This window comes from Triturus cristatus, unplaced genomic scaffold (genome assembly GCF_964204655.1).
Source record: "Triturus cristatus unplaced genomic scaffold, aTriCri1.1 SCAFFOLD_262, whole genome shotgun sequence".
Classification (NCBI taxonomy): domain Eukaryota; kingdom Metazoa; phylum Chordata; class Amphibia; order Caudata; family Salamandridae; genus Triturus; species Triturus cristatus.
This window is the reverse complement of record NW_028187334.1, coordinates 850,293-876,363: the sequence shown is the minus strand read 5'-3', so window position 1 is coordinate 876,363 and position 26,071 is coordinate 850,293. Positions and strand designations below refer to the sequence as shown.

The 26,071-nt window shown below is 50.2% G+C and overlaps 15 non-coding genes across 15 annotated transcripts; all 15 read right to left on the bottom strand.

Annotated features, from left to right (window-relative positions):
* Positions 1–636: 636 nt before the first annotated feature.
* On the bottom strand, positions 637–719 carry TRNAL-UAG (transfer RNA leucine (anticodon UAG)). Its single transcript has one exon. It is a non-coding gene; the product is annotated as a tRNA-Leu (tRNA).
* Positions 720–1,743: 1,024 nt separating this feature from the next.
* On the bottom strand, positions 1,744–1,826 carry TRNAL-AAG (transfer RNA leucine (anticodon AAG)). Its single transcript has one exon. It is a non-coding gene; the product is annotated as a tRNA-Leu (tRNA).
* Positions 1,827–3,834: 2,008 nt separating this feature from the next.
* TRNAL-AAG (transfer RNA leucine (anticodon AAG)) lies at positions 3,835–3,917 on the bottom strand. The gene has a single exon. It is a non-coding gene; the product is annotated as a tRNA-Leu (tRNA).
* Positions 3,918–4,103: 186 nt separating this feature from the next.
* On the bottom strand, positions 4,104–4,186 carry TRNAL-CAG (transfer RNA leucine (anticodon CAG)). Its single transcript has one exon. It is a non-coding gene; the product is annotated as a tRNA-Leu (tRNA).
* A 632-nt stretch (positions 4,187–4,818) lies between these two features.
* Positions 4,819–4,901, bottom strand: TRNAL-UAG (transfer RNA leucine (anticodon UAG)). Its single transcript has one exon. It is a non-coding gene; the product is annotated as a tRNA-Leu (tRNA).
* Positions 4,902–5,925: 1,024 nt separating this feature from the next.
* Positions 5,926–6,008, bottom strand: TRNAL-AAG (transfer RNA leucine (anticodon AAG)). Its single transcript has one exon. It is a non-coding gene; the product is annotated as a tRNA-Leu (tRNA).
* Positions 6,009–6,195: 187 nt separating this feature from the next.
* On the bottom strand, positions 6,196–6,278 carry TRNAL-CAG (transfer RNA leucine (anticodon CAG)). Its single transcript has one exon. It is a non-coding gene; the product is annotated as a tRNA-Leu (tRNA).
* Positions 6,279–6,910: 632 nt separating this feature from the next.
* TRNAL-UAG (transfer RNA leucine (anticodon UAG)) lies at positions 6,911–6,993 on the bottom strand. The gene has a single exon. It is a non-coding gene; the product is annotated as a tRNA-Leu (tRNA).
* A 1,293-nt stretch (positions 6,994–8,286) lies between these two features.
* TRNAL-CAG (transfer RNA leucine (anticodon CAG)) lies at positions 8,287–8,369 on the bottom strand. Its single transcript has one exon. It is a non-coding gene; the product is annotated as a tRNA-Leu (tRNA).
* A 632-nt stretch (positions 8,370–9,001) lies between these two features.
* On the bottom strand, positions 9,002–9,084 carry TRNAL-UAG (transfer RNA leucine (anticodon UAG)). Its single transcript has one exon. It is a non-coding gene; the product is annotated as a tRNA-Leu (tRNA).
* A 1,024-nt stretch (positions 9,085–10,108) lies between these two features.
* On the bottom strand, positions 10,109–10,191 carry TRNAL-AAG (transfer RNA leucine (anticodon AAG)). Its single transcript has one exon. It is a non-coding gene; the product is annotated as a tRNA-Leu (tRNA).
* Positions 10,192–18,191: 8,000 nt separating this feature from the next.
* Positions 18,192–18,274, bottom strand: TRNAL-AAG (transfer RNA leucine (anticodon AAG)). Its single transcript has one exon. It is a non-coding gene; the product is annotated as a tRNA-Leu (tRNA).
* A 186-nt stretch (positions 18,275–18,460) lies between these two features.
* TRNAL-CAG (transfer RNA leucine (anticodon CAG)) lies at positions 18,461–18,543 on the bottom strand. Its single transcript has one exon. It is a non-coding gene; the product is annotated as a tRNA-Leu (tRNA).
* A 632-nt stretch (positions 18,544–19,175) lies between these two features.
* On the bottom strand, positions 19,176–19,258 carry TRNAL-UAG (transfer RNA leucine (anticodon UAG)). Its single transcript has one exon. It is a non-coding gene; the product is annotated as a tRNA-Leu (tRNA).
* Positions 19,259–20,282: 1,024 nt separating this feature from the next.
* TRNAL-AAG (transfer RNA leucine (anticodon AAG)) lies at positions 20,283–20,365 on the bottom strand. Its single transcript has one exon. It is a non-coding gene; the product is annotated as a tRNA-Leu (tRNA).
* Between the last annotated feature and the right edge of the window lie 5,706 nt (positions 20,366–26,071).

Below are 26,071 nucleotides of genomic sequence, written 5' to 3'. Positions count from 1 at the left end.
TGACTTGCTTTCACAGCATCTTCCAGAGGCCAGACAGCCATGCAGGTGAGGTACTGAAAAGGAATGCCCTCAATTTATTTATCCTATTATATGCACTTCCAACAGATCTTTGAACAATCTGTACAGAGCAGGACCTATGGAGAACTCTTTAGAACTTTGAGGCGAACAAAGAGAAAGTGCTATTCACCAGCCACTTGAACGGCTCAAAGCTGCTTTGAAATTGAGACAATAGCCACCTCTTGGCTGGCTAAAGCAATTTCAACAAGGGATCTCAAAGTCACAACATAGGGTGGAGTATGCAAATTTAAGCAGCCCCTGATCAAAGCCCTGAGGAAATTGCTGTAAGTGTGCTGGAGTCCAGTTGTCTACCAGATGAATGGCATTCTTCCAAATTTGCTGGGCCCGTCTGGCCAGGGCATACAAGAGCATGACTCTTCCAGATGACCTCTTACATGGGTCCTATGCTCATTTGGTAAGGATTGCGCTTTGTCAGCAAGACGTTATAGAACCTAAATATATGAGAAACCCCATCTCTCTTGACAAGAGGAGAACGGAATAACGTGCCAAGTGAAGACCAACAGATGCAACTTCCATCAGATGTTAACCTGATAAAGGAGATTAAATCTCCAAAAGGCATGTCAGAAGTGGGATTCGAACCCACGCCTCCAAAGGAGACTGTGGCCTAAACACAGCGCCTTAGACCTCTCGGCCATCCTGACAGTATATGCTTTTAAGAAATGAATAAAAGTTACTCAGAAACGTCTACCTCAATGCAAGCCTGAAATAATTTAAACCTTCAAACACAAGGTGCAACTTTATGCACAGGACAATAAACACAGAAGAACACATACGAAAGCACTTTATTTCACAGGTATACAGTTTTCATGCTTTTAGAACACCACATACCTCTCACCAGCTATTTAGGGTCCTGTATCCGACTCACAACATTTCCTTGCCTGCGACCTCTCTCTCTACACAAACAACTACAGCACAGGAAGTAGGAAGGCAATAGGTGGGGCAGTTTATGCAAATTTATGCTGCCAATGTGCCTTGCAGATTCATGCAGGATTTCTAGATCCTTGCTGGATACAAGAGAGTAGGCCTTGTTCCAGATAAACTATCCCTAGCAGGGAAAGTCTGAGCACAGGCACTCTTTTGCTCTTTAGCCCCTGGCCTGGGACTCACCCTCACTTGCTGAGGCGTGAAATTCTGCATACCAACTTTGCACAGAAGGTATGTTTGTGGTTGTTTGGGGATGGGTGGGAGGTCAAGAGCAGGGAAAAGCAGGTCTCCTTCACTACTAGACTCCTCTTCTATGCCTCCCTGCTGTTCACTCACTCTGTCTTTGTTTCATTCTCTCCTTCCACAACACTCCTTCTCACTCACTCGCTCTATCACTTGTATTTTTGCCCTTGCTCTGCATTCTATAGCGGAAACATCTCTTGAATGAAGCATCTGAAAATGACGTGACATAAAATTTAAAACCTCCTTATTGGAAACCTAAAACATCACAAGACTTAATGTAACCCATTTCTTTCATAAAAAAGATTTTTAAAGTACCCCACAAAACAAATATAAAACACCACGAGTGCTAGAAGAATATTACATTAACGTTAAAGATAGAATAGGGCAAATGCATTTGCAGTTGAAACTGAAGTTTGGTACTTATTCAGATATTATTTACATTGCCAATTTTTAGCTGAGATTCTAAAGGAACTGAGAGAGAAAATGGAATTCAAGTTTTGTCAGAAGTGGGATTCGAACCCACGCCTCCAGGAGAGACTGCGGCCTTAACGCAGCGCCTTAGACCACTCTGCCATCCTGACCCCATGCTGCTTTTTCATCTAAAGGGTGAGAAAGATATTAGGAACCAAAAAATGCACAGAGCTGAGGCCAATAGTGGCTAGAGCAAGAAAAAAACTCACTGCACTCTTCCAAGAAGACAATCCTATAAGCCACTGCGAGGGAAATGATCATATTTCTCAAGAAAATAATTAGAGTAAACACAGGACTGTCAGAAGTGGGATTTGAACCCACGCCTCCAGAGGAGACTGCAACCTGAACGCAGCGCCTTAGACCACTCGGCCATCCAGACTTTCTTTCCCAGCATCTTCCAGAGGCCAGACAGCCATGCAGGTGAGGTACTGAAAAGGAATGCCCTCAATTTATTTATCCTATTATATGCACTTCCAACAGATCTTTGAACAATCTGTACAGAGCAGGACCTATGGAGAACTCTTTAGAACTTTGAGGCGAACAAAGAGAAAGTGCTATTCACCAGCCACTTGAACGGCTCAAAGCTGCTTTGAAATTAAGACAATAGCCACCTCTTGGCTGGCTAAAGCAATTTCAACAAGGGATCTCAAAGTCACAACATAGGGTGGAGTATGCAAATTTAAGCAGCCCCTGATCAAAGCCCTAAGGAAATTGCTGTAAGTGTGCTGGAGTCCAGTTGTCTACCAGATGCATGGCATTCTTCCAAATTTGCAGGGCCCGTCTGGCCAGTGCATACAAGAGCATGACTCTTCCAGATGACCTCTTACATGGGTCCTATGCTCATTTGGTAAGGATTGCGCTTTGTCAGCAAGACGTTATAGAACCTAAATATATGAGAAACCCCATCTCTCTTGACAAGAGGAGAACGGAATAACGTGCGAAGTGAAGACCAACAGATGCAACTTCCATCAGATGTTAACCTGATAAAGGAGATTAAATCTCCAAAAGGCATGTCAGAAGTGGGATTCGAACTAACGCCTCCAAAGGAGACTGTGGTCTAAACACAGCGCCTTAGACCTCTCGGCCATCCTGTCAGTATAGGCTTTTAAGAAATGAATAAAAGTTACTCAGAAACGTCTACCTCCATGCAAGCCTGAAATAATTTAAACCTTCAAACACAAGGTGCAACTTTATGCACAGGACAATAAACACAGAAGAACACATACGAAAGCACTTTATTTCACAGGTATACAGTTTTCATGCTTTTAGAACACCACATACCTCTCACCAGCTATTTAGGGTCCTGTATCCGACTCACAACATTTCCTTGCCTGCGACCTCTCTCTCTACACAAACAACTACAGCACAGGAAGTAGGAAGGCAATAGGTGGGGCAGTTTATGCAAATTTATGCTGCCAATGTGCCTTGCAGATTCATGCAGGATTTCTAGATCCTTGCTGGATACAAGAGAGTAGGCCTTGTTCCAGATAAACTATCCCTAGCAGGGAAAGTCTGAGCACAGGCACTCTTTTGCTCTTTAGCCCCTGGCCTGGGACTCACCCTCACTTGCTGAGGCGTGAAAATCTGCATACCAACTTTGCACAGAAGGTATGTTTGTGGTTGTTTGGGGATGGGTGGGAGGTCAAGAGCAGGGAAAAGCAGGTCTCCTGCACTACTAGACTCCTCTTCTATGCCTCCCTGCCATTCACTCACTCTGTCTTTGTTTCATTCTCTCCTTCCACAACACTCCTTCTCACTCACTCGCTCTATCACTTGTATTTTTGCCCTTGCTCTGCATTCTATAGTGGAAACATCTCTTGAATGAAGCATCTGAAAATGACGTGACATAAAATTTAAAACCTCCTTATTGTAAACCTAAAACATCACAAAACTTAATGTAACCCATTTCTTTCATAAAAAAGATTTTTAAAGTACCCCACAAAACAAATATAAAACACCACGAGTGCTAGAAGAATATTACATTAACGTTAAAGATAGAATAGGGCAAATGCATTTGCAGTTGAAACTGAAGTTTGGTACTTATTCAGATATTATTTACATTGCCAATTTTTAGCTGAGATTCTAAAGGAACTGAGAGAGAAAATGGAATTCAAGTTTTGTCAGAAGTGGGATTTGAACCCACGCCTCCAGGAGAGACTGCGGCCTTAACGCAGCGCCTTAGACCACTCGGCCATCCTGACCCCATGCTGCTTTTTCATCTAAAGGGTGAGAAAGATATTAGGAACCAAAAAATGCACAGAGCTTAGGCCAATAGTGGCTAGAGCAAGAAAAAAACTCACTGCACTCTTCCAAGAAGACAATCCTATAAGCCACTGCGAGGGAAATGATCATATTTCTCAAGAAAATAATTAGAGTAAACACAGGACTGTCAGAAGTGGGATTTGAACCCACGCCTCCAGAGGAGACTGCGACCTGAACGCAGCGCCTTAGACCACTCGGCCATCCTGACTTGCTTTCCCAGCATCTTCCAGAGGCCAGACAGCCATGCAGGTGAGGTACTGAAAAGGAATGCCCTCAATTTATTTATCCTAGCATATGCACTTCCAACAGATCTTTGAACAATCTGTACAGAGCAGGACCTATGGAGAACTCTTTAGAACTTTGAGGCGAACAAAGAGAAAGTGCTATTCACCAGCCACTTGAACGGCTCAAAGCTGCTTTGAAATTGAGACAATAGCCACCTCTTGGCTGGCTAAAGCAATTTCAACAAGGGATCTCAAAGTCACAACATAGGGTGGAGTATGCAAATTTAAGCAGCCCCTGATCAAAGCCCTAAGGAAATTGCTGTAAGTGTGCTGGAGTCCAGTTGTCTACCAGATGCATGGCATTCTTCCAAATTTGCAGGGCCCGTCTGGCCAGGGCATACAAGAGCATGACTCTTCCAGATGACCTCTTACATGGGTCCTATGCTCATTTGGTAAGGATTGCGCTTTGTCAGCAAGACGTTATAGAACCTAAATATATGAGAAACCCCATCTCTCTTGACAAGAGGAGAACGGAATAACGTGCCAAGTGAAGACCAACAGATGCAACTTCCATCAGATGTTAACCTGATAAAGGAGCTTAAATCTCCAAAAGGCATGTCAGAAGTGGGATTCGAACCCACGCCTCCAAAGGAGACTGTGGCCTAAACACAGCGCCTTAGACCTCTCGGCCATCCTGACAGTATAGGCTTTTAAGAAATGAATAAAAGTTACTCAGAAACGTCTACCTCCATGCAAGCCTGAAATAATTTAAACCTTCAAACACAAGGTGCAACTTTATGCACAGGACAATAAACACAGAAGAACACATACGAAAGCACTTTATTTCACAGGTATACAGTTTTCATGCTTTTAGAACACCACATACCTCTCACCAGCTATTTAGGGTCCTGTATCCGACTCACAACATTTCCTTGCCTGCGACCTCTCTCTCTACACAAACAACTACAGCACAGGAAGTAGGAAGGCAATAGGTGGGGCAGTTTATGCAAATTTATGCTGCCAATGTGCCTAGCAGATTCATGCAGGATTTCTAGATCCTTGCTGGATACAAGAGAGTAGGCCTTGTTCCAGATAAACTATCCCTAGCAGGGAAAGTCTGAGCACAGGCACTCTTTTGCTCTTTAGACCCTGGCCTGGGACTCACCCTCACTTGCTGAGGCGTGAAATTCTGCATACCAACTTTGCACAGAAGGTATGTTTGTGGTTGTTTGGGGATGGGTGGGAGGTCAAGAGCAGGGAAAAGCAGGTCTCCTTCACTACTAGACTACTCTTCTATGCCTCCCTGCCGTTCACTCACTCTGTCTTTGTTTCATTCTCTCCTTCCACAACACTCCTTCTCACTCACTCGCTCTATCACTTGTATTTGTGCCCTTGCTCTGCATTCTATAGTGGAAACATCTCTTGAATGAAGCATCTGAAAATGACGTGACATAAAATTTAAAACCTCCTTATTGGAAACCTAAAACATCACAAGACTTAATGTAACCCATTTCTTTCATAAAAAAGATTTTTAAAGTACCCCACAAAACAAATATAAAACACCACGAGTGCTAGAAGAATATTACATTAACGTTAAAGATAGAATAGGGCAAATGCATTTGCAGTTGAAACTGAAGTTTGGTACTTATTCAGATATTATTTACATTGCCAATTTTTAGCTGAGAATCTAAAGGAACTGAGAGAGAAAATGGAATTCAAGTTTTGTCAGAAGTGGGATTCGAACCCACGCCTCCAGGAGAGACTGCGGCCTTAACGCAGCGCCTTAGACCACTCGGCCATCCTGACCCCATGCTGCATTTTCATCTAAAGGGTGAGAAAGATATTAGGAACCAAAAAATGCACAGAGCTTAGGCCAATAGTGGCTAGAGCAAGAAAAAAACTCACTGCACTCTTCCAAGAAGACAATCCTATAAGCCACTGCGAGGGAAATGATCATATTTCTCAAGAAAAGGAATTAGAGTAAACAGAGGACTGTCAGAAGTGGGATTTGAACCCACGCCTCCAGAGGAGACTGCAACCTGAACGCAGCGCCTTAGACCACTCGGCCATCCTGACTTGCTTTCACAGCATCTTCCAGAGGCCAGACAGCCATGCAGGTGAGGTACTGAAAAGGAATGCCCTCAATTTATTTATCCTATTATATGCACTTCCAACAGATCTTTGAACAATCTGTACAGAGCAGGACCTATGGAGAACTCTTTAGAACTTTGAGGCGAACAAAGAGAAAGTGCTATTCACCAGCCACTTGAACGGCTCAAAGCTGCTTTGAAATTGAGACAATAGCCACCTCTTGGCTGGCTAAAGCAATTTCAACAAGGGATCTCAAAGTCACAACATAGGGTGGAGTATGCAAATTTAAGCAGCCCCTGATCAAAGCCCTAAGGAAATTGCTGTAAGTGTGCTGGAGTCCAGTTGTCTACCAGATGCATGGCATTCTTCCAAATTTGCAGGGCCCGTCTGGCCAGGGCATACAAGAGCATGACTCTTCCAGATGACCTCTTACATGGGTCCTATGCTCATTTGGTAAGGATTGCGCTTTGTCAGCAAGACGTTATAGAACCTAAATATATGAGAAACCCCATCTCTCTTGACAAGAGGAGAACGGAATAACGTGCCAAGTGAAGACCAACAGATGCAACTTCCATCAGATGTTAACCTGATAAAGGAGATTAAATCTCCAAAAGGCATGTCAGAAGTGGGATTCGAACCCACGCCTCCAAAGGAGACTGTGGCCTAAACACAGCGCCTTAGACCTCTCGGCCATCCTGACAGTATAGGCTTTTAAGAAATGAATAAAAGTTACTCAGAAACGTCTACCTCCATGCAAGCCTGAAATAATTTAAACCTTCAAACACAAGGTGCAACTTTATGCACAGGACAATAAACACAGAAGAACACATACGAAAGCACTTTATTTCACAGGTATACAGTTTTCATGCTTTTAGAACACCACATACCTCTCACCAGCTATTTAGGGTCCTGTATCCGACTCACAACATTTCCTTGCCTGCGACCTCTCTCTCTACACAATCAACTACAGCACAGGAAGTAGGAAGGCAATAGGTGGGGCAGTTTATGCAAATTTATGCTGCCAATGTGCCTTGCAGATTCATGCAGGATTTCTAGATCCTTGCTGGATAAAAGAGAGTAGGCTTTGTTCCAGATAAACTATCCCTAGCAGGGAAAGTCTGAGCACAGGCACTCTTTTGCTCTTTAGCCCCTGGCCTGGGACTCACCCTCACTTGCTGAGGCGTGAAATTCTGCATACCAACTTTGCACAGAAGGTATGTTTGTGGTTGTTTGGGGATGGGTGGGAGGTCAAGAGCAGGGAAAAGCAGGTCTCCTTCACTACTAGACTACTCTTCTATGCCTCCCTGCCGTTCACTCACTCTGTCTTTGTTTCATTCTGTCCTTCCACAACACTCCTTCTCACTCACTCGCTCTATCACTTGTATTTTTGCCCTTGCTCTGCATTCTATAGTGGAAACATCTCTTGAATGAAGCATCTGAAAATGACGTGACATAACATTTAAAACCTCCTTATTGGAAACCTAAAACATCACAAGACTTAATGTAACCCATTTCTTTCATAAAAAAGATTTTTAAAGTACCCCACAAAACAAATATAAAACACCACGAGTGCTAGAAGAATATTACATTAACGTTAAAGATAGAATAGGGCAAATGCATTTGCAGTTGAAACTGAAGTTTGGTACTTATTCAGATATTATTTACATTGCCAATTTTTGGCTGAGATTCTAAAGGAACTGAGAGAGAAAATGGAATTCAAGTTTTGTCAGAAGTGGGATTTGAACCAACACCTCCAGGAGAGACTGCGGCCTTAACGCAGCGCCTTAGACCACTCGGCCATCCTGACCCCATGCTGCTTTTTCATCTAAAGGGTGAGAAAGATATTAGGAACCAAAAAATGCACAGAGCTTAGGCCAATAGTGGCTAGAGCAAGAAAAAAACTCACTGCACTCTTCCAAGAAGACAATCCTATAAGCCACTGCGAGGGAAATGATCATATTTCTCAAGAAAATAATTAGAGTAAACACAGGACTGTCAGAAGTGGGATTTGAACCCACGCCTCCAGAGGAGACTGCGACCTGAACGCAGCGCCTTAGACCACTCGGCCATCCTGACTTGCTTTCCCAGCATCTTCCAGAGGCCAGACAGCCATGCAGGTGAGGTACCGAAAAGGAATGCCCTCAATTTATTTATCCTATTATATGCACTTCCAACAGATCTTTGAACAATCTGTACAGAGCAGGACCTATGGAGAACTCTTTAGAACTTTGAGGCGAACAAAGAGAAAGTGCTATTCACCAGCCACTTGAACGGCTCAAAGCTGCTTTGAAATTGAGACAATAGCCACCTCTTGGCTGGCTAAAGCAATTTCAACAAGGGATCTCAAAGTCACAACATAGGGTGGAGTATGCAAATTTAAGCAGCCCCTGATCAAAGCCCTGAGGAAATTGCTGTAAGTGTGCTGGAGTCCAGTTGTCTACCAGATGAATGGCATTCTTCCAAATTTGCTGGGCCCGTCTGGCCAGGGCATACAAGAGCATGACTCTTCCAGATGACCTCTTACATGGGTCCTATGCTCATTTGGTAAGGATTGCGCTTTGTCAGCAAGACGTTATAGAACCTAAATATATGAGAAACCCCATCTCTCTTGACAAGAGGAGAACGGAATAACGTGCCAAGTGAAGACCAACAGATGCAACTTCCATCAGATGTTAACCTGATAAAGGAGATTAAATCTCCAAAAGGCATGTCAGAAGTGGGATTCGAACCCACGCCTCCAAAGGAGACTGTGGCCTAAACACAGCGCCTTAGACCTCTCGGCCATCCTGACAGTATATGCTTTTAAGAAATGAATAAAAGTTACTCAGAAACGTCTACCTCAATGCAAGCCTGAAATAATTTAAACCTTCAAACACAAGGTGCAACTTTATGCACAGGACAATAAACACAGAAGAACACATACGAAAGCACTTTATTTCACAGGTATACAGTTTTCATGCTTTTAGAACACCACATACCTCTCACCAGCTATTTAGGGTCCTGTATCCGACTCACAACATTTCCTTGCCTGCGACCTCTCTCTCTACACAAACAACTACAGCACAGGAAGTAGGAAGGCAATAGGTGGGGCAGTTTATGCAAATTTATGCTGCCAATGTGCCTTGCAGATTCATGCAGGATTTCTAGATCCTTGCTGGATACAAGAGAGTAGGCCTTGTTCCAGATAAACTATCCCTAGCAGGGAAAGTCTGAGCACAGGCACTCTTTTGCTCTTTAGCCCCTGGCCTGGGACTCACCCTCACTTGCTGAGGCGTGAAATTCTGCATACCAACTTTGCACAGAAGGTATGTTTGTGGTTGTTTGGGGATGGGTGGGAGGTCAAGAGCAGGGAAAAGCAGGTCTCCTTCACTACTAGACTCCTCTTCTATGCATCCCTGCCGTTCACTCACTCTGTCTTTGTTTCATTCTCTCCTTCCACAACACTCCTTCTCACTCACTCGCTCTATCACTTGTATTTTTGCCCTTGCTCTGCATTCTATAGCGGAAACATCTCTTGAATGAAGCATCTGAAAATGACGTGACATAAAATTTAAAACCTCCTTATTGGAAACCTAAAACATCACAAGACTTAATGTAACCCATTTCTTTCATAAAAAAGATTTTTAAAGTACCCCACAAAACAAATATAAAACACCACGAGTGCTAGAAGAATATTACATTAACGTTAAAGATAGAATAGGGCAAATGCATTTGCAGTTGAAACTGAAGTTTGGTACTTATTCAGATATTATTTACATTGCCAATTTTTAGCTGAGATTCTAAAGGAACTGAGAGAGAAAATGGAATTCAAGTTTTGTCAGAAGTGGGATTCGAACCCACGCCTCCAGGAGAGACTGCGGCCTTAACGCAGCGCCTTAGACCACTCTGCCATCCTGACCCCATGCTGCTTTTTCATCTAAAGGGTGAGAAAGATATTAGGAACCAAAAAATGCACAGAGCTGAGGCCAATAGTTGCTAGAGCAAGAAAAAAACTCACTGCACTCTTCCAAGAAGACAATCCTATAAGCCACTGCGAGGGAAATGATCATTTTTCTCAAGAAAATAATTAGAGTAAACACAGGACTGTCAGAAGTGGGATTTGAACCCACGCCTCCAGAGGAGACTGCGACCTGAACGCAGCGCCTTAGACCACTCGGCCATCCAGACTTTCTTTCCCAGCATCTTCCAGAGGCCAGACAGCCATGCAGGTGAGGTACTGAAAAGGAATGCCCTCAATTTATTTATCCTATTATATGCACTTCCAACAGATCTTTGAACAATCTGTACAGAGCAGGACCTATGGAGAACTCTTTAGAACTTTGAGGCGAACAAAGAGAAAGTGCTATTCACCAGCCACTTGAACGGCTCAAAGCTGCTTTGAAATTGAGACAATAGCCACCTCTTGGCTGGCTAAAGCAATTTCAACAAGGGATCTCAAAGTCACAACATAGGGTGGAGTATGCAAATTTAAGCAGCCCCTGATCAAAGCCCTAAGGAAATTGCTGTAAGTGTGCTGGAGTCCAGTTGTCTACCAGATGCATGGCATTCTTCCAAATTTGCAGGGCCCGTCTGGCCAGTGCATACAAGAGCATGACTCTTCCAGATGACCTCTTACATGGGTCCTATGCTCATTTGGTAAGGATTGCGCTTTGTCAGCAAGACGTTATAGAACCTAAATATATGAGAAACCCCATCTCTCTTGACAAGAGGAGAACGGAATAACGTGCGAAGTGAAGACCAACAGATGCAACTTCCATCAGATGTTAACCTGATAAAGGAGATTAAATCTCCAAAAGGCATGTCAGAAGTGGGATTCGAACCCACGCCTCCAAAGGAGACTGTGGTCTAAACACAGCGCCTTAGACCTCTCGGCCATCCTGTCAGTATAGGCTTTTAAGAAATGAATAGGAGGAGGAGCCTAGCGCGCAACCAAGATGGCCGCGTAGGTGCGAGGCTCCCGAGGACCTCCGCGACCTCCTGAATTAATCCTGGCGATATCCTGTCCTTGTTGAGGGGACTGTGTCGGTGAACCCGAGCTGAGGCGCCACCCGTTCTTTGTGCTCGAATCGGACCCCGAACACCGGTGGGAGCGTCGATTGAAGGTTGCGGCCTTCTCCTCGCCGGCCCCCCGGATTGGAGTAGTGGGGCGATCCGGGGACGAAGTGAATAACAACGGCGAGCGGGGCTGAGCGACTCGCATACCCCGCACTTTCACTTTCGCTTTTGCGCCCTCCTTGCCTCTGGCGGGGTCGGGTTGCGGAGCGGGGTGCGGTGGTGTTGCCTTGTCCAGGTGCCCGGCTGATCCGCCGGCGGTGGGTTGACCCGCTGCCCGGTGGTCGCCCCCGCCCCCCCCCCTGACACCCGTGATTTGGTGTGGCGGCCCGCTTGGAGATCTTGGCACGACGGTGTAAGGGCCAGCATGTCCACCAAACAAGATGGCGACCGGCGAAGATGAAGACAACCCGCCGTGGCACGGCGCACCAGGCCAATAGTATGGATCGCTATACGCTCCAGAAGGGTTCTCCTGAGACAGCGCGGTCATCCCTGGTGGGCCCGACGGAGGCACCTGCCCAACCGGTGGACCTGACCCTCCGCCACGTCATGGGCGCCATCGCAGAGATGAAGGCCTCGGTGGACCAGCGTTTTGATACCTTGGCGCAAAAAATTGACTCGGTCCTGGTGGATGTGGGCCTTGTGAGGGCAGACTTGTCAAAAACGAATGACCGAGTTGACTCCCTGGCCCACACCACAACGAGCCTCACGACGGACGTGGTGGCCCTCCAGAAGGAGGTGCGCCGGCTTGGCCAGGCGAGCGCCCTGATGGACCGGCGACTGGAGGATTCCGAGGGTCGGGCCCGGAGGAACAATGTTCGCATTATTGGTGTGCCGGAGGGCCGAGAGGCGGAGGCGGCGGATCTCTTTGTGGAAGAATTGATCCTGACCCATCTCCAGCCCCGGGGGCTGAGTAAGCTTTTTGCGGTGGAGCGTGCCCACCGGGTCCCTGGGGGCCGCCCTAAGACCGGTGCCCCGCCGCGGCCTATTATTGCCCGGATTTTTAATTTCCGTGACAGAGACGCCATCCTCCAGACCTCCAGGCAACAGGGACCGGTCAGGCTGGACAACATGGATGTACACTTCTACCCAGACTTTACTCCGGCGGTCCAGAAGCAGCGACAGAGCTTTCTCGGTATTAAACGTCGCCTAAGGGACCTAAACCTCAAGTACTCAATGCTCTTTCCGGCTAAGCTGAGGGTGGAGGTGGATGGCCGTACGCACTTCTTCGACCGGCCCGAGGCGGCTGGGGACTGGTTAGATACTTTGCCTGGAGATCGGGGTGGGGGGGGCACGGCTGGCGGGGAGGGCCCGCCGGATCAGAATTGAGGGGTGACTGTATAGGCCTTGCTCGGGATATTGCTCCTTTACCATATATTGCTTTTGTAGGTTCCCCTCCCATGGAGGTCGGGTGGGGTCTGCTGGGGGCTTCCCTCCTCCTCTGGGGGACTAGTTAGTACTTAGCTATGGGGCGACAGGCACACTGCACTTTGGGGGGGCTGTCTGGGCTCATGCAGGGGTGCAGGGAGGGGGGAGTTCTGTTGGGACCGGGGGGTGGGGGGGGTGTGTTGTTTGTTAACACCGCAAGGCAAACCCGCAACTGTTTTGTCGTTTTTAGGATGCTCGGTGGGGGGCGACCGATTGTTTTGACGTATCATGGGGGGTAGGGATTTGATTGTGTTGTCATGGAATGTTAACGGCCTGGGGGATAGGATTAAACGTGGTGTGGTCCTGCAGTATTTAAAACGTATTTCACCAGATGTTGTCTTCCTGCAGGAGACACACCTTATAGGTAACACCTTTCATGCAATGAATCGGCGGGGATATCGTTTGGCGGCCCACTCCGGCTTCACTTCGGGCTCGCGGGGGGTGGGCATTATGGTCAAGAACTTGCTCCCGTTGGAGATTGACGAGGTGCGCCATGATGAGAGGGGACGTTACACTGTTCTGGTGGGACGAATGGAGGGTAGAGTGTTTATCTTTATATCAGTGTACGTCCCGCCTGGGTTACAAGCCACTACATTTGCGGACCTTGGGCGCCTCCTTCTGGACCTTCCGGGTGGCCTGTTGGTGGTTGGAGGGGACTTTAACGCGGTTGCCTCTGGATCTATGGACCGCCATCCCCCTAGGGACCTCCCCCGGGCACAGGCGTGGCTGCCCGGCCTTTTAGACACGCTGGGCCTGGTGGATTGCTGGCGCTTAAAGCATCCCGTATTGCAACAGTACACCTTCCACTCGGGGGCCCATGGCAGCCTCTCGCGGCTTGATTATATCCTTGTCCCGGCGGCCCATGCAGGGAGGGTGGGGGAGGTGCGCCATTTGGCACGGGGTATCTCAGACCACTCCCCATTGTTGTTGCATTTCGATGTCTTCCCGAGGGGGGATGGCAGGGTAGCCCCGATCAATGCATGGTATTTGCGCGACCCCACCATTCGTGCCGACTTGATCAAATCCTTACAGCGCTATTTCGATGAGAATGTGGGGTCGGTCCCATCTGCCATCTCCCTGTGGGAGGCTTTCAAGGTGGTTCTTAGAGGGGAGGCCCTCTCCTTTATTTCCAATGCCCGGCGGCGCGAGCGGGAGGAGGTGACCCGGGTTGAGGCCGAGATCGCAGAACTGGAGGGTGACCTGGGGAGCGGGGTAACAGACGCCAAGTTGCATGTTTTGCATTTAAAGCAGGCGGCCTATCGGGCCCTCGTTACGGAGGCGGCCAGGGGCCTCAGTAGAGAGCAGCAGGGGCGATTGTATGATGTGGGTGACAAGGCTGGCAAATTGATTGCGTGGTTGGACAAGAGGGAGAGAGCGAGCCGCGTGGTGCCTTTGATTGAGAGCGTGGATGGTGTGTGCGTCACTGAGCCGGAAGCCATTGTCTCCTGCTTCGCGGATTATTTCCGCGAAGTCTACTCCCCGGTTTCTCCCTGCTCGGAGGAAGATTCCCATGCCTTGCTTCGGGACATCGCACTGCCCTCCCTTACGGTGGAGGACAGGGATTCGCTGGACGCCCCTCCCACCTCGGACGAAATTGCCTCGGCTATTCGTTCGGTTGCATCCGGCAAGGCCATGGGCCCCAATGGTATTCCCATTGAGCTATACAGGTTGCGCCCGGATGTGTTGGCGCCCCACCTGCGCGCGATGTTCCTTGCGGCCCACTCGCGGGGCTCCCTCCCGCCGGACCAGCGTCTGGCTACAATTGTGGTGATCCACAAGGAGGGGAAGCCCCGTGAGCGGGTCACATCCTATAGGCCGATTTCGCTTTTGAACGCGGAGCCCAAAATCCTCGCCAAGGTGTTGGCCAACCGGTTGGTTGGCGTGGTGAGCGATTTGGTCCACCAAGACCAATCGGGCTTTATACCGCACCGCAACACGGCGCTTAATCTGCGGCGCTTGCACGGGGTGCTCGCGCGTGTCCCATTTGTGCGGGAGCCGGCCATCTTGGCGTCCTTGGACGCCACCATGGCGTTTGATACGCTCGAATGGCCTTATATTTGGGCGATGCTGGCGAAGTTTGGGTTCGGCCCGGGTTTCGTCAGCTGGGTCAAATTGTTATACTCGGGCCCGTTGGCGCAGGTGGTGGTGAATGGGCGAGTATCTGCCCCGTTCGCGCTGGGGCGGGGCACGCGACAGGGTTGTCCCCTGTCCCCTCTCCTGTTCGCCCTGGCCATGGAGCCCCTGGCGGAGTGGCTGCGGTGGCACCCTTCTATCCGTGGTCTCCGCTGGACCCCAGAGCATGAGGACCGCGTGTCTCTCTACGCTGACGATATCCTTTTGTATCTCGCCTCCCCGCGCAAGTCATTGATCGTCCTGGTTGATGTTCTGCGCTCCTTCGGTCGCAACTCAGGCCTGGTCATCAACTGGGCGAAATCCTGTGTCTATGTGCTCTCCGGGGAGGCCCCGGTCCTGCCACGGGACTGTCCGATTCAGATTGCCTCCCAGGGTTTCCGGTACCTAGGTATATATATCACTCTTGACCCGGAGGCCCGCTATGAGCGGAACTTGCTGCCCCCCCTCCAGCGTCTGAGGGAGGACGTGGTGCGCTGGCGGCGTCTGCCGCTCTCGCCGCTCGGCCGAGCGGCCTTATTTAAAATGATGTCCCTGCCGCGCTTCCTCTACGCCCTCCAGAATACCATGGACTTGGTCCCGGCACGCTATTTCCGCGAGGTGGAGGGCCTCCAGCGGCGCCTGTTCTGGGACGGGAGGCCGCGTATTGCTCTGGCTAAATTGACGCTCCCGTGGTACGACGGAGGGGTCGCCCTCCCGGACATCAAACGGTATTACTGGGCCTCCCAACTAGCTGCGATTAATCATGGCCTTTACGGGCCCGCCTTGAACCCGGCATTCGAGATGGACAGGACGCTTCTGCCCGGTGGCGATTATAATCGGGCGCTCTACTCTGGCGCGCCCGACTCCCGTTTGACGGGACCGACGCGTGTCATGGTGCGTGTCTGGCACGCGGCTAATGCAGCTATGGGGTGGAAGGACCGTTTGACCCGAGCGTCTCCGCTGTATGCATCTGAGAGGTTGGGCTCCCTGTGGACGTCGAAGGGCTTCGAGAAGTGGGACACGATCGGAATCAGCACGGTGGGAGATCTCTGGACGAGGGGGGGATTCAAAACTTTTGAGACGCTGCAGGCGGAGTTTCAGCTGCAGAGCAGTGAGTACTTTCGGTACCTGCAGGTTCGCCATGCGCTGGGCTCCGTCTTCCCGGATGTTGCATCCATTCCGGAGTCTTCCCCCCTGGAGGACAGAGTGCTAGATGGCCATGTCCCGGACAGCACGATCTCCCTCATATACAAAAAATTGATTAACGATAGATCGTGTCTGCTGACCAGTCTCCGCGAGGCTTGGGTTGCCGACGGGCTGGAGCTGGACGACGAGGATTGGATTTCCGCGGTGGCCTCTCCGAAAGAGGTGGCCATCCCGGCTCGCCTTCGTTTCGTCCAGCTCAAGATCCTTCACCGGGTCTACGTGACAGGGCCGAGGCTTTTACGTATGGGTTTTGCCGGTGATGGAATGTGTAAGCGTGGCTGTGGTGCGTTGGCGACTTTCATGCATATACTGTGGGAGTGCCCGAAGGTGGAGCGATTCTGGCGTGGTGTGCATGAGATTCTACGAATGGTTACGCGTGTCACGCTGCTGCCTGAAGCGAGGAGATGCTTGCTGAATGTCTGGGAACCAAATGACTACTCAGTCCCGCAGGCGCGGTGGGTGACTCTGGGATACATGATAGCCAAGCGTGATATTGCCCAATTGTGGGGATCCCAGAGGCCCCCTGCGGTGTCGGCCTGGAAAGAGCATATGGATTGGTGTATGTTTCGTGAAAAGGTGGTGTATGTGGCGAGGGGTAAGCCTGGGGCGTGGATGAAACTCTAGGGCCCCTGGAACGCCTATCGCGGGGGTATTTGTGAGCCGCCGCTGCTACCGGCGGCCTCGCCGGCTCCGTCTCCCTAGATGGCGCCCCTCCCTTGGCCGCTGGCGCGCGGTCCCCCAGTCCCTGATCTACTCCCGTCCCCCTTTTCAGAATTTTGCTGCTGGTGTGGATCCCCCACTTATGGAGCACGTTTTGTCACTTGGATCGAGGGTTGCCTTGCGGTTGTGGTTTGCTTATGTTGTTTTGTATTAAGAAAATGGAACCGTACTGTGGGCATGGAGCTTGGAGACCTGCACCATTGATCACTCCTGTTTTCCTACTGTGCACCGCTGAAAAATTTTTTTGCTGTATGTATGTACCAGGCTTTTGATGCTCTAGCGGCCGGCCGGGTGGTTGTAGGCCCATACCTGTAACTTCTATAAACTGCAATAAACGGTTTCAAAAAAAAAAAAAAAAAAAAAAAAAAAAAGAAATGAATAAAAGTTACTCAGAAACGTCTACCTCCATGCAAGCCTGAAATAATTTAAACCTTCAAACACAAGGTGCAACTTTATGCACAGGACAATAAACACAGAAGAACACATACGAAAGCACTTTATTTCACAGGTATACAGTTTTCATGCTTTTAGAACACCACATACCTCTCACCAGCTATTTAGGGTCCTGTATCCGACTCACAACATTTCCTTGCCTGCGACCTCTCTCTCTACACAAACAACTACAGCACAGGAAGTAGGAAGGCAATAGGTGGGGCAGTTTATGCAAATTTATGCTGCCAATGTGCCTTGCAGATTCATGCAGGATTTCTAGATCCTTGCTGGATACAAGAGAGTAGGCCTTGTTCCAGATAAACTATCCCTAGCAGGGAAAGTCTGAGCACAGGCACTCTTTTGCTCTTTAGCCCCTGGCCTGGGACTCACCCTCACTTGCTGAGGCGTGAAAATCTGCATACCAACTTTGCACAGAAGGTATGTTTGTGGTTGTTTGGGGATGGGTGGGAGGTCAAGAGCAGGGAAAAGCAGGTCTCCTGCACTACTAGACTCCTCTTCTATGCCTCCCTGCCATTCACTCACTCTGTCTTTGTTTCATTCTCTCCTTCCACAACACTCCTTCTCACTCACTCGCTCTATCACTTGTATTTTTGCCCTTGCTCTGCATTCTATAGTGGAAACATCTCTTGAATGAAGCATCTGAAAATGACGTGACATAAAATTTAAAACCTCCTTATTGTAAACCTAAAACATCACAAAACTTAATGTAACCCATTTCTTTCATAAAAAAGATTTTTAAAGTACCCCACAAAACAAATATAAAACACCACGAGTGCTAGAAGAATATTACATTAACGTTAAAGATAGAATAGGGCAAATGCATTTGCAGTTGAAACTGAAGTTTGGTACTTATTCAGATATTATTTACATTGCCAATTTTTAGCTGAGATTCTAAAGGAACTGAGAGAGAAAATGGAATTCAAGTTTTGTCAGAAGTGGGATTTGAACCCACGCCTCCAGGAGAGACTGCGGCCTTAACGCAGCGCCTTAGACCACTCGGCCATCCTGACCCCATGCTGCTTTTTCATCTAAAGGGTGAGAAAGATATTAGGAACCAAAAAATGCACAGAGCTTAGGCCAATAGTGGCTAGAGCAAGAAAAAAACTCACTGCACTCTTCCAAGAAGACAATCCTATAAGCCACTGCGAGGGAAATGATCATATTTCTCAAGAAAAAAATTAGAGTATACACAGGACTGTCAGAAGTGGGATTTGAACCCACACCTCCAGAGGAGACTGCGACCTGAACGCAGCGCCTTAGACCACTCGGCCATCCTGACTTGCTTTCCCAGCATCTTCCAGAGGCCAGACAGCCATGCAGGTGAGGTACTGAAAAGGAATGCCCTCAATTTATTTATCCTATTATATGCACTTCCAACAGATCTTTGAACAATCTGTACAGAGCAGGACCTATGGAGAACTCTTTAGAACTTTGAGGCGAACAAAGAGAAAGTGCTATTCACCAGCCACTTGAACGGCTCAAAGCTGCTTTGAAATTGAGACAATAGCCACCTCTTGGCTGGCTAAAGCAATTTCAACAAGGGATCTCAAAGTCACAACATAGGGTGGAGTATGCAAATTTAAGCAGCCCCTGATCAAAGCCCTAAGGAAATTGCTGTAAGTGTGCTGGAGTCCAGTTGTCTACCAGATGCATGGCATTCTTCCAAATTTGCAGGGCCCGTCTGGCCAGGGCATACAAGAGCATGACTCTTCCAGATGACCTCTTACATGGGTCCTATGCTCATTTGGTAAGGATTGCGCTTTGTCAGCAAGACGTTATAGAACCTAAATATATGAGAAACCCCATCTCTCTTGACAAGAGGAGAACGGAATAACGTGCCAAGTGAAGACCAACAGATGCAACTTCCATCAGATGTTAACCTGATAAAGGAGATTAAATCTCCAAAAGGCATGTCAGAAGTGGGATTCGAACCCACGCCTCCAAAGGAGACTGTGGCCTAAACACAGCGCCTTAGACCTCTCGGCCATCCTGACAGTATAGGCTTTTAAGAAATGAATAAAAGTTACTCAGAAACGTCTACCTCCATGCAAGCCTGAAATAATTTAAACCTTCAAACACAAGGTGCAACTTTATGCACAGGACAATAAACACAGAAGAACACATACGAAAGCACTTTATTTCACAGGTATACAGTTTTCATGCTTTTAGAACACCACATACCTCTCACCAGCTATTTAGGGTCCTGTATCCGACTCACAACATTTCCTTGCCTGCGACCTCTCTCTCTACACAAACAACTACAGCACAGGAAGTAGGAAGGCAATAGGTGGGGCAGTTTATGCAAATTTATGCTGCCAATGTGCCTAGCAGATTCATGCAGGATTTCTAGATCCTTGCTGGATACAAGAGAGTAGGCCTTGTTCCAGATAAACTATCCCTAGCAGGGAAAGTCTGAGCACAGGCACTCTTTTGCTCTTTAGACCCTGGCCTGGGACTCACCCTCACTTGCTGAGGCGTGAAATTCTGCATACCAACTTTGCACAGAAGGTATGTTTGTGGTTGTTTGGGGATGGGTGGGAGGTCAAGAGCAGGGAAAAGCAGGTCTCCTTCACTACTAGACTACTCTTCTATGCCTCCCTGCCGTTCACTCACTCTGTCTTTGTTTCATTCTCTCCTTCCACAACACTCCTTCTCACTCACTCGCTCTATCACTTGTATTTTTGCCCTTGCTCTGCATTCTATAGTGGAAACATCTCTTGAATGAAGCATCTGAAAATGACGTGACATAAAATTTAAAACCTCCTTATTGGAAACCTAAAACATCACAAGACTTAATGTAACCCATTTCTTTCATAAAAAAGATTTTTAAAGTACCCCACAAAACAAATATAAAACACCACGAGTGCTAGAAGAATATTACATTAACGTTAAAGATAGAATAGGGCAAATGCATTTGCAGTTGAAACTGAAGTTTGGTACTTATTCAGATATTATTTACATTGCCAATTTTTAGCTGAGAATCTAAAGGAACTGAGAGAGAAAATGGAATTCAAGTTTTGTCAGAAGTGGGATTCGAACCCACGCCTCCAGGAGAGACTGCGGCCTTAACGCAGCGCCTTAGACCACTCGGCCATCCTGACCCCATGCTGCATTTTCATCTAAAGGGTGAGAAAGATATTAGGAACCAAAAAATGCACAGAGCTTAGGCCAATAGTGGCTAGAGCAAGAAAAAAACTCACTGCACTCTTCCAAGAAGACAATCCTATAAGCCACTGCGAGGGAAATGATCATATTTCTCAAGAAAAGAAATTAGAGTAAACAGAGGACGGTCAGAAGTGGGATTTGAACCCACGCCTCCAGAGGAGACTGCAACCTGAACGCAGCGCCTTAGACCACTCGGCCATCCTGACTTGCTTTCACAGCATCTTCCAGAGGCCAGACAGCCATGCAGGTGAGGTACTGAAAAGGAATGCCCTCAATTTATTTATCCTATTATATGCACTTCCAACAGATCTTTGAACAATCTGTACAGAGCAGGACCTATGGAGAACTCTTTAGAACTTTGAGGCGAACAAAGAGAAAGTGCTATTCACCAGCCACTTGAACGGCTCAAAGCTGCTTTGAAATTGAGACAATAGCCACCTCTTGGCTGGCTAAAGCAATTTCAACAAGGGATCTCAAAGTCACAACATAGGGTGGAGTATGCAAATTTAAGCAGCCCCTGATCAAAGCCCTAAGGAAATTGCTGTAAGTGTGCTGGAGTCCAGTTGTCTACCAGATGCATGGCATTCTTCCAAATTTGCAGGGCCCGTCTGGCCAGTGCATACAAGAGCATGACTCTTCCAGATGACCTCTTACATGGGTCCTATGCTCATTTGGTAAGGATTGCGCTTTGTCAGCAAGACGTTATAGAACCTAAATATATGAGAAACCCCATCTCTCTTGACAAGAGGAGAACGGAATAACGTGCGAAGTGAAGACCAACAGATGCAACTTCCATCAGATGTTAACCTGATAAAGGAGATTAAATCTCCAAAAGGCATGTCAGAAGTGGGATTCGAACCCACGCCTCCAAAGGAGACTGTGGTCTAAACACAGCGCCTTAGACCTCTCGGCCATCCTGTCAGTATAGGCTTTTAAGAAATGAATAGGAGGAGGAGCCTAGCGCGCAACCAAGATGGCCGCGTAGGTGCGAGGCTCCCGAGGACCTCCGCGACCTCCTGAATTAATCCTGGCGATATCCTGTCCTTGTTGAGGGGACTGTGTCGGTGAACCCGAGCTGAGGCGCCACCCGTTCTTTGGGCTCGAATCGGACCCCGAACACCGGTGGGAGCGTCGATTGAAGGTTGCGGCCTTCTCCTCGCCGGCCCCCCGGATTGGAGTAGTGGGGCGATCCGGGGACGAAGTGAATAACAACGGCGAGCGGGGCTGAGCGACTCGCATACCCCGCACTTTCACTTTCGCTTTTGCGCCCTCCTTGCCTCTGGCGGGGTCGGGCTGCGGAGCGGGGTGCGGTGGTGTTGCCTTGTCCAGGTGCCCGGCTGATCCGCCGGCGGTGGGTTGACCCGCTGCCCGGTGGTCGCCCCCGCCCCCCCCCCTGACACCCGTGATTTGGTGTGGCGGCCCGCTTGGAGATCTTGGCACGACGGTGTAAGGGCCAGCATGTCCACCAAACAAGATGGCGACCGGGCGAAGATGAAGACAACCCGCCGTGGCACGGCGCACCAGGCCAATAGTATGGATCGCTATACGCTCCAGAAGGGTTCTCCTGAGACAGCGCGGTCATCCCTGGTGGGCCCGACGGAGGCACCTGCCCAACCGGTGGACCTGACCCTCCGGGACGTCATGGGCGCCATCGCAGAGATGAAGGCCTCGGTGGACCAGCGTTTTGATACCTTGGCGCAAAAAATTGACTCGGTCCTGGTGGATGTGGGCCTTGTGAGGGCAGACTTGTCAAAAACGAATGACCGAGTTGACTCCCTGGCCCACACCACAACGAGCCTCACGACGGACGTGGTGGCCCTCCAGAAGGAGGTGCGCCGGCTTGGCCAGGCGAGCGCCCTGATGGACCGGCGACTGGAGGATTCCGAGGGTCGGGCCCGGAGGAACAATGTTCGCATTATTGGTGTGCCGGAGGGCCGAGAGGCGGAGGCGGCGGATCTCTTTGTGGAAGAATTGATCCTGACCCATCTCCAGCCCCGGGGGCTGAGTAAGCTTTTTGCGGTGGAGCGTGCCCACCGGGTCCCTGGGGGCCGCCCTAAGACCGGTGCCCCGCCGCGGCCTATTATTGCCCGGATTTTTAATTTCCGTGACAGAGACGCCATCCTCCAGACCTCCAGGCAACAGGGACCGGTCAGGCTGGACAACATGGATGTACACTTCTACCCAGACTTTACTCCGGCGGTCCAGAAGCAGCGACAGAGCTTTCTCGGTATTAAACGTCGCCTAAGGGACCTAAACCTCAAGTACTCAATGCTCTTTCCGGCTAAGCTGAGGGTGGAGGTGGATGGCCGTACGCACTTCTTCGACCGGCCCGAGGCGGCTGGGGACTGGTTAGATACTTTGCCTGGAGATCGGGGTGGGGGGGGCACGGCTGGCGGGGAGGGCCCGCCGGATCAGAATTGAGGGGTGACTGTATAGGCCTTGCTCGGGATATTGCTCCTTTACCATATATTGCTTTTGTAGGTTCCCCTCCCATGGAGGTCGGGTGGGGTCTGCTGGGGGCTTCCCTCCTCCTCTGGGGGACTAGTTAGTACTTAGCTATGGGGCGACAGGCACACTGCACTTTGGGGGGGCTGTCTGGGCTCATGCAGGGGTGCAGGGAGGGGGGAGTTCTGTTGGGACCGGGGGGTGGGGGGGGTGTGTTGTTTGTTAACACCGCAAGGCAAACCCGCAACTGTTTTGTCGTTTTTAGGATGCTCGGTGGGGGGCGACCGATTGTTTTGACGTATCATGGGGGGTAGGGATTTGATTGTGTTGTCATGGAATGTTAACGGCCTGGGGGATAGGATTAAACGTGGTGTGGTCCTGCAGTATTTAAAACGTATTTCACCAGATGTTGTCTTCCTGCAGGAGACACACCTTATAGGTAACACCTTTCATGCAATGAATCGGCGGGGATATCGTTTGGCGGCCCACTCCGGCTTCACTTCGGGCTCGCGGGGGGTGGGCATTATGGTCAAGAACTTGCTCCCGTTGGAGATTGACGAGGTGCGCCATGATGAGAGGGGACGTTACACTGTTCTGGTGGGACGAATGGAGGGTAGAGTGTTTATCTTTATATCAGTGTACGTCCCGCCTGGGTTACAAGCCACTACATTTGCGGACCTTGGGCGCCTCCTTCTGGACCTTCCGGGTGGCCTGTTGGTGGTTGGAGGGGACTTTAACGCGGTTGCCTCTGGATCTATGGACCGCCATCCCCCTAGGGACCTCCCCCGGGCACAGGCGTGGCTGCCCGGCCTTTTAGACACGCTGGGCCTGGTGGATTGCTGGCGCTTAAAGCATCCCGTATTGCAACAGTACACCTTCCACTCGGGGGCCCATGGCAGCCTCTCGCGGCTTGATTATATCCTTGTCCCGGCGGCCCATGCAGGGAGGGTGGGGGAGGTGCGCCATTTGGCACGGGGTATCTCAGACCACTCCCCATTGTTGTTGCATTTCGATGTCTTCCCGAGGGGGGATGGCAGGGTAGCCCCGATCAATGCATGGTATTTGCGCGACCCCACCATTCGTGCCGACTTGATCAAATCCTTACAGCGCTATTTCGATGAGAATGTGGGGTCGGTCCCATCTGCCATCTCCCTGTGGGAGGCTTTCAAGGTGGTTCTTAGAGGGGAGGCCCTCTCCTTTATTTCCAATGCCCGGCGGCGCGAGCGGGAGGAGGTGACCCGGGTTGAGGCCGAGATCGCAGAACTGGAGGGTGACCTGGGGAGCGGGGTAACAGACGCCAAGTTGCATGTTTTGCATTTAAAGCAGGCGGCCTATCGGGCCCTCGTTACGGAGGCGGCCAGGGGCCTCAGTAGAGAGCAGCAGGGGCGATTGTATGATGTGGGTGACAAGGCTGGCAAATTGATTGCGTGGTTGGACAAGAGGGAGAGAGCGAGCCGCGTGGTGCCTTTGATTGAGAGCGTGGATGGTGTGTGCGTCACTGAGCCGGAAGCCATTGTCTCCTGCTTCGCGGATTATTTCCGCGAAGTCTACTCCCCGGTTTCTCCCTGCTCGGAGGAAGATTCCCATGCCTTGCTTCGGGACATCGCACTGCCCTCCCTTACGGTGGAGGACAGGGATTCGCTGGACGCCCCTCCCACCTCGGACGAAATTGCCTCGGCTATTCGTTCGGTTGCATCCGGCAAGGCCATGGGCCCCAATGGTATTCCCATTGAGCTATACAGGTTGCGCCCGGATGTGTTGGCGCCCCACCTGCGCGCGATGTTCCTTGCGGCCCACTCGCGGGGCTCCCTCCCGCCGGACCAGCGTCTGGCTACAATTGTGGTGATCCACAAGGAGGGGAAGCCCCGTGAGCGGGTCACATCCTATAGGCCGATTTCGCTTTTGAACGCGGAGCCCAAAATCCTCGCCAAGGTGTTGGCCAACCGGTTGGTTGGCGTGGTGAGCGATTTGGTCCACCAAGACCAATCGGGCTTTATACCGCACCGCAACACGGCGCTTAATCTGCGGCGCTTGCACGGGGTGCTCGCGCGTGTCCCATTTGTGCGGGAGCCGGCCATCTTGGCGTCCTTGGACGCCACCATGGCGTTTGATACGCTCGAATGGCCTTATATTTGGGCGATGCTGGCGAAGTTTGGGTTCGGCCCGGGTTTCGTCAGCTGGGTCAAATTGTTATACTCGGGCCCGTTGGCGCAGGTGGTGGTGAATGGGCGAGTATCTGCCCCGTTCGCGCTGGGGCGGGGCACGCGACAGGGTTGTCCCCTGTCCCCTCTCCTGTTCGCCCTGGCCATGGAGCCCCTGGCGGAGTGGCTGCGGTGGCACCCTTCTATCCGTGGTCTCCGCTGGACCCCAGAGCATGAGGACCGCGTGTCTCTCTACGCTGACGATATCCTTTTGTATCTCGCCTCCCCGCGCAAGTCATTGATCGTCCTGGTTGATGTTCTGCGCTCCTTCGGTCGCAACTCAGGCCTGGTCATCAACTGGGCGAAATCCTGTGTCTATGTGCTCTCCGGGGAGGCCCCGGTCCTGCCACGGGACTGTCCGATTCAGATTGCCTCCCAGGGTTTCCGGTACCTAGGTATATATATCACTCTTGACCCGGAGGCCCGCTATGAGCGGAACTTGCTGCCCCCCCTCCAGCGTCTGAGGGAGGACGTGGTGCGCTGGCGGCGTCTGCCGCTCTCGCCGCTCGGCCGAGCGGCCTTATTTAAAATGATGTCCCTGCCGCGCTTCCTCTACGCCCTCCAGAATACCATGGACTTGGTCCCGGCACGCTATTTCCGCGAGGTGGAGGGCCTCCAGCGGCGCCTGTTCTGGGACGGGAGGCCGCGTATTGCTCTGGCTAAATTGACGCTCCCGTGGTACGACGGAGGGGTCGCCCTCCCGGACATCAAACGGTATTACTGGGCCTCCCAACTAGTTGCGATTAATCATGGCCTTTACGGGCCCGCCTTGAACCCGGCATTCGAGATGGACAGGACGCTTCTGCCCGGTGGCGATTATAATCGGGCGCTCTACTCTGGCGCGCCCGACTCCCGTTTGACGGGACCGACGCGTGTCATGGTGCGTGTCTGGCACGCGGCTAATGCAGCTATGGGGTGGAAGGACCGTTTGACCCGAGCGTCTCCGCTGTATGCATCTGAGAGGTTGGGCTCCCTGTGGACGTCGAAGGGCTTCGA